General features: G+C 39.9%; 2 non-coding genes across 2 annotated transcripts; both read left to right on the top strand.

The window, feature by feature from the left end:
• The first annotated feature begins 4,979 nt into the window (after positions 1-4,979).
• Positions 4,980-6,882, top strand: LOC132903528 (small subunit ribosomal RNA). The gene has a single exon (XR_009657444.1). It is a non-coding gene; the product is annotated as a small subunit ribosomal RNA (ribosomal RNA).
• A 297-nt stretch (positions 6,883-7,179) lies between these two features.
• On the top strand, positions 7,180-7,336 carry LOC132903533 (5.8S ribosomal RNA). The gene has a single exon (XR_009657449.1). It is a non-coding gene; the product is annotated as a 5.8S ribosomal RNA (ribosomal RNA).
• The last annotated feature ends 164 nt before the right edge of the window (positions 7,337-7,500 follow it).

A 7,500-nucleotide genomic window follows, 5' to 3' on the forward strand; every position in this document is an offset into this window, starting at 1 on the left:
GGTGTATATATATAACAAAATGCCACTTTTTCATTTGCATTAAAAGAAACTACATGCACATAAATATGGTAAATACGTTGTCATTAATTTGAATCATTTTGACAAATAAAATTGAACATCTCTTAAATTTACACTATTCAATTTACATTATTTTATCTATGCAACACTATATTATATATAAATGCCATTTTTTCATTTGCATTAAAAGAACTAAATGATGCACATAAAAAAAAAAAAATATATGGTACATTAGTGTTGTTTAAAGGTATTATTTGGATTTCCTCTATGAATATAATATTATTTATATTTTTCTTTTAATCTGTAACATTATATGACATCTAAATTTGTGTTTGTGTTTGTGGCGGGTTTGTTTTCATTCACTGTTGGGTTATTAATTTCACTTTTCAATTTACGTTGTTATTTAATAAATGGGAATTTTGCATTTGCATTAAAAGAACTGCTGTACGTTGTGTTGTTTATAGGTATGTAGGTAGGTATTATTTGATTCTATAAGTGTAGTTTCAAAATTAACATTAATCTTTCACATATCTATCTATTTCCTACATAAATTATTATAATTAATTTCTATTTTAACCTGTCACATTATATGGACATCTAAAAAAGCTCTTTTAAATGGTTTTCTTTTTGAATTGATTATATTTTAAATGTACATAATTTTTTTAGCTATGAACACTATAATATAGACTTGACTTTATATTATTACAATATAATAAACGCCAATTTTACATTTGCATTAAAATGACTTCATAGGTACACATAAATATTGTACATACATTGTCATTAATTTGAATCATTTTGACAACAAATATGGTCACATTTTATCTACATCTAAAGCTCTTTTGAATGGTACAGATACACGAACGTACACCCGGTCTCTACCGATATTATACTCAATTGTGTTGTGTAAGGAGTGAGTAGTTTAGTTAGTATCCTAGTTGTGTTTTTTGAATTGATTATTTTATTTTTTAAATTTATTAATTAATGCTTTTCAATATACATTATTTTTTATCTATGAACACTATAATATGGACTTTATTATTATATATTATAAATGCCAATTTTGCATTTGCATTAAAATGACTTCATAGGTACACATAAATATGGTACATGCATTGTTATTAATTTGAATCATTTTTGACAAATAAAATTGATGTTCAATTTTACATGTTAACTGTATAATTAACTATTTATTTATTATATACATTAATCTTATATGTATATTTTTGCTCTATAGATATGTGGAATAGTTATTTTGGGCCGTATTGAAGCCCTCAAGGATTTTTTTTTTTTTTTTTTTTTTCACATATTTTTTAGTTGCAGCGTGATGTTATACAGCCTAAAGCCTTCCTCGATAAATGGTCTATTCAACGCAAAAATAATTTTTCAATTCGAACCAGTACTTACTGAGATTAGCGCGTTCAAACAAACAAACAAACTCTTCAGCTTTATAATATTATATAGTATAGATATGTGCATACATACATACATCCATATGGTCACGTCTATATCCCTTCACTATTATGATATATGCACATATAGTCAAGTCTATGTCACTTGCCACACTAATTTATTAGCCGCCTTTTACGACATCCATAGAATAGAATATAATAGATTTATTTTCAAAATTGGATACAAAAGGTAAAATATCAATTCAGTGGCACTCACTCTGGGTCCAACCGAACGGGTCCACCAGGCGGTAGGCGGCGGCCAGCTTGCATCGCAATATCTCTCATCGTAGCCCACCCCCTCGATACCCAGGATGTATGTAGTTGATGGGAAGCACGCAGCTGGGACCCTGGAATTAATGTTTTGTGTTATTCTCATACATACATACATACATATCACGTCACGTCTATATCCCTTACGGGTTAGACAGAGCCAACAGTCAAGAAAAGACTGAACGGCCACGTTCAGCTACTCGGCTTAATGATGGTATTGAGATCCAAATAGTGACAGGTTGCTATCCGATCGCCTTAAAAAAAGGATCGCAATTTTATAAGCCTATCCCTTAGTCGCTACCGATATTACACTCAATTGTGTTGTGTAAGGAGTGAGTAGTTAGTTGGTATCCTAGTTGTGATTTTTGAATTGATATATTTTTTTTAAATTTTTTAATTAAGGCCATTCAATCTATATTATTTTTTATCTATGAACACTAAAATATGAACTTTATTATTATATGTAATGTACATTGTCATTAATTTGAATCATTTTGACAAATAAAATTGAACATCTCTTACATGTTAACTGTATAATTAACTATTTATTTATTATATACATTAATCTTATATGTATATTTTTGCTCTATAGATATTATATTAGTCTAATTAATTTTTCTTTTAACCTGTAAAAGGTTTATAGCAATTTACATTATTTTATCTATGAACACTACATTGTAGTCTTTATTATTATTATTATATATAATAAATGCCAATTTTGCATTTGCATTAAAATGACTTCATATGGTACAAATATTGACATTAATTTGAAACATTTTGACAACTCTTCAATATTAACTGTATAATTAATTGTAAATTAATATTATATATTATATTATATTAATTCAATTAAAAGAACAACATGCCCATAAAAAATATGATAATACCATTTATAATATACATATATATTATATAGGTATATTATAAATGCCAAGTTTTCATTTGCATCAAAAGAACTACATACACATAAATGTGCCATCGCATTGTCAAAATTAAACATCTCTTAAATATTACCTGTATAATTAATTGAATTAAAAGAACTAAATGCACATGAAATAAAATATGGTACATTAGTGTTGTTTATAGGATTATTTATTTTTCTTTTAACCTGTCACTTTTTAAACGGTACTACAGATACACGAACGCTCCCCCGGTCTCTAACCTATACCTATTATACTTAATTGTGTTTCGAAAGGACTAGTTTGGTACACTAGTTGAGTTTTTTTTTCTTTTTAAATTTATTATTTCAAGTTTATTAATAATTACTACTCAATTTACATTATGTTATCTATGAACACTACATTGTAGTCTTTGTTATTATACATATATAATAAATGCCAATTTTGCATTTGAATTAAAATGAGTAAATATGTACACATAAATATGGTACATTGACATTGATTTCAATCATTTTGACAAATAAAATTAAACATTCTGTCACATTATATGACATTACCTAAAGCTCTTTTGGTATAATGGTACAGATACACGAACGTACCCCCGGTCTCTATTCGATACATTAGTGTTAGTTGTGTTTTTTGAATCGATTATTTTATATTTTTTATCTGTGGGGACACTTTTCTATCTATATGCTTATGATGCACCTTTGTAGACTTTATAATAGGTCATAGTTTGGAAATAAACATGAATTTTAAACATTTTGAAATAATTTCAAGCAATTTACAATTTGTTTGTAAGTATGCCACCACTATTATTCAATTCAATTCATTTTTATTTGCTTTTTTATCTGTTTCAAAATATGTCACAGTGAAATAATATTTTTGACATATGACATAATATATCATCCGTTAGATTTAGATGTGAGTATGATTGATCACACACATGGTTTTCACTAAATAGTTTACTTGGTTTATTGATTGGCAAGTAACATGATTATTTGGCATTTTGTTATTAATTCCCTTAGTCGCCTCTTACGACATCCACGGGAAACAGACGGAGTGGTCCTATTCTATTAAGGTGCCGGGGACCACACGGCACCGTGACATATAATGTAGTGTATATGGACGATGTTCTCATTCTGTGCAACCACTAACGGAGCCGGCCGCTTGTGGTGTGGTGATAGGTGCGGCGCCCGCCACCCGCCGGTAAGACCGGCGCGACGTGCAGAGGGGCGCAGGCGCGCGCACGGAGTACGCCTTTAAAGTGGCTAGATCGAACCGCACCGGTGAAGGGAAATCATATTCTCGGAGCCGGCAGGCGAGGCGTGCGCGTGCGCACCACACCGCGGGCACCACCACCACCACAGAGTGGTGATGGTGTGTGGTGTGGTGTGTGTCTAACGCGCGCGCCATATGAAAGGACGAGTTACACTTGAACATGTGAATATTATCCGAATGGATGTTGTCTGGTTTTTGATGGTGTGTTGTTTGGTTCGTGGGGATCACCACAACCGCGCCACCACCACGCCACACGCACCGTTTATATATGTTCGGTTTCGAGTGAATCGTTCCGCCCACTCAGTCTACCGACGGACACACTAACTGTATTCAGTTCTGTACCCGGCTAAGGTTGACAAAGGGCACGTGTCTCAGCCTCCACGGAAGAATTCGCCGTGTTGGTGTTGCGCGTGCGCCGCTTGAAGAGTTTGAGATTGACGCTGGTTCGTCGTTTAGTAGCGCACCACCACACCACTTGGTGGTGCGGTGGTGTGACACTGCGACGGCTAAGTCGGTTCCATCTCGCTCTCACAATATCATCGTATAATATGGACCAGAGTTCATACGAAGTGCGATCGGCCCCCCCAATACCGGGCGTTTTGACGAGACTGTACCACGCTTTTAATGTTAAACGACATTTTACAAAGCGGTTGCGTCTATTAGCGAACGTTCGGTGACGGTCTGATCACAAGACCCGACCATGGCTCTCCTCCGGGGGTGGAATGTGTGGTGTGGTGTGATGTGTGCGCGGTGGCTAGGATCCATCGTAGTTCGAACTGCCGCTCACCCGCCACACGACGCCCCCGGGGCCGCCACTGTGCTCTCGCACTCTCGTATCACCACCACCACCACCACCACCACCACATATAGTGTGTGCGTGTGTGGTGTTTGTTGAGACGAGTTGTAAGAAGGCACTCGCCGTGTTCGAACGATTTTCGGACGAGCACGGCGTGTTGGGCAATCGTGCTGCAGCGCGCCACGCCGCGCCCTTCGGGTGCTGTGCGCTGGTGCTCTGAGCGCGTGCGCCTCCAGCTCCACTCGCGCTCGCGCGCGTCGTGTTAGCTCCCTGGTTGATCCTGCCAGTAGTTATATGCTTGTCTCAAAGATTAAGCCATGCATGTCTCAGTGCAAGCCGTATTAAGGCGATACCGCGAATGGCTCAATATATCAGTTTTGGTTCCTTAGATCTTACTCAGTTACTTGGATAACTGTGGTAATTCTAGAGCTAATACATGCAATCAGAACTCTGACCAGTGATGGGATGAGTGCTTTTATTAGATCAAAACCAATCGACGGAGGGCCTCGCGTCCGAAGTCGTTAATTTTGATGAATCTGGATAACTTTTGCCGATCGCATGGTCCAGTACCGGCGACGCATCTTTCAAATGTCTGCCTTATCAACTTTCGATGGTAGTTTCTGCGACTACCATGGTTGTCACGGGTAACGGGGAATCAGGGTTCGATTCCGGAGAGGGAGCCTGAGAAACGGCTACCACATCCAAGGAAGGCAGCAGGCGCGCAAATTACCCACTCCCGGCACGGGGAGGTAGTGACGAAAAATAACGATACGGGACTCTTACGAGGCCTCGTAATCGGAATGAGTACACTTTAAATATTTTAACGAGGAACAATTGGAGGGCAAGTCTGGTGCCAGCAGCCGCGGTAATTCCAGCTCCAATAGCGTATACTAAAATTGTTGCGGTTAAAAAGCTCGTAGTTGCATTTGTGCGCCGCGCTGTCGGTGCACCGCATCCGCGGTGATACTGACACGTTTGCGGAGCATATCGTCGGTGAGCCGGCGGTAAAACGCCGGTTCAATATCAAAATCCTATCGCGGTGCTCTTCAGTGAGTGTCGAGGTGGGCCGACAATTTTACTTTGAACAAATTAGAGTGCTCAAAGCGGGCTCAAAATGCTGCTTGAATATTTCGTGCATGGAATAATAGAATATGATCTCGGTTCTATTTTGTTGGTTTTCAGAACTCCGAGGTAATGATTAATAGGGATAACTGGGGGCATTCGTATTGCGACGTTAGAGGTGAAATTCTTGGATCGTCGCAAGACGAACATCAGCGAAAGCATTTGCCAAAGGTGTTTTCATCAATCAAGAACGAAAGTTAGAGGTTCGAAGGCGATTAGATACCGCCCTAGTTCTAACCGTAAATATGTCATCTAGCGATCCGCCGACGTTACTACAATGGCTCGGCGGGCAGCTTCCGGGAAACCAAAGATTTTGGACTCCGGGGGGAGTATGGTTGCAAAGCTGAAACTTAAAGGAATTGACGGAAGGGCACCACCAGGAGTGGAGCCTGCGGCTTAATTTGACTCAACACGGGAAATCTCACCAGGCCCGGACACCGGAAGGATTGACAGATTAACAGCTCTTTCTTGATTCGGTGGGTGGTGGTGCATGGCCGTTCTTAGTTGGTGGAGCGATTTGTCTGGTTAATTCCGGTAACGAACGAGACTCTAGCCTGCTAAATAGGCGTCGCCATTTAGGTGTGTGCGGCTTCGGCCGCGCAACTCACTGGCGGCGTATTTAAATTCTTCTTAGAGGGACCGGCGGCTTCGAGCCGCACGAGATTGAGCAATAACAGGTCTGTGATGCCCTTAGATGTCCTGGGCCGCACGCGCGCTACACTGAAGGAATCAGCATGTTCTCCCTGGCCTAGAGGCCCGGGCAACCCGCTGAAACTCCTTCGTGCTGGGGATTGGGGTTTGCAATTATCCCCCATAAACGAGGAATTCCTAGTAAGCGCGAGTCATAAGCTCGCGTTGATTACGTCCCTGCCCTTTGTACACACCGCCCGTCGCTACTACCGATTGAATGATTTAGTGAGGTCTTCGGACCGACACGCGGTGGCTTCACGGCCGTCGGCGTTGCTGGGAAGTTGACCAAACTTGATCATTTAGAGGAAGTAAAAGTCGTAACAAGGTTTCCGTAGGGGAACCTGCGGAAGGATCATTAACGTGTACGATGTGTGCCGCCTGCCCAGCGAACGCGCGCGCGCGTTGTATGTGTAAAATAATCCATAGACACAACACAACACACACACTATGTGTGTGTTTGTGTGTGCGATACAAACTGTCGACCGGTAAAATTCCGCATGCCGAGTCGCGTACGCACACACGATTTTATTAAAGCGGTTAGAGCGAACGCTCTGCCTCCGAGAGGTCGGCGGTAGTGTTCATTCTAAGACACAAAAGCTTCATATTTTTTTTTTTTTAATTTTAAAATTTTTTTTTTAAACAACAATCAAACCACTACCCTGGACGGTGGATCACTTGGCTCGCGGGTCGATGAAGAACGCAGTTAACTGCGCGTCATAGTGTGAACTGCAGGACACATTTGAACATCGACATTTCGAACGCACATTGCGGTCCCTGGAGACACATCCGGGACCACTCCTGTCTGAGGGCCGGCTGCATAAAAACAAAAACCACACTGCGCGTTGTAAATTTTCATTTGCTGCGCGCAATTGGCGGTTCCGACGCGCATCGCGCGCGATAGGTCCGTTCAAATATAGATCGTGCAAGATCTCGCTGTCACACACGGGTGGGGCTCGCTCAGCGGCCGACCACCGAA

The sequence above is a fragment of the Amyelois transitella genome, chromosome 27 (assembly GCF_032362555.1).
Source record: "Amyelois transitella isolate CPQ chromosome 27, ilAmyTran1.1, whole genome shotgun sequence".
NCBI classification, from domain to species: Eukaryota; Metazoa; Arthropoda; class Insecta; order Lepidoptera; family Pyralidae; genus Amyelois; species Amyelois transitella.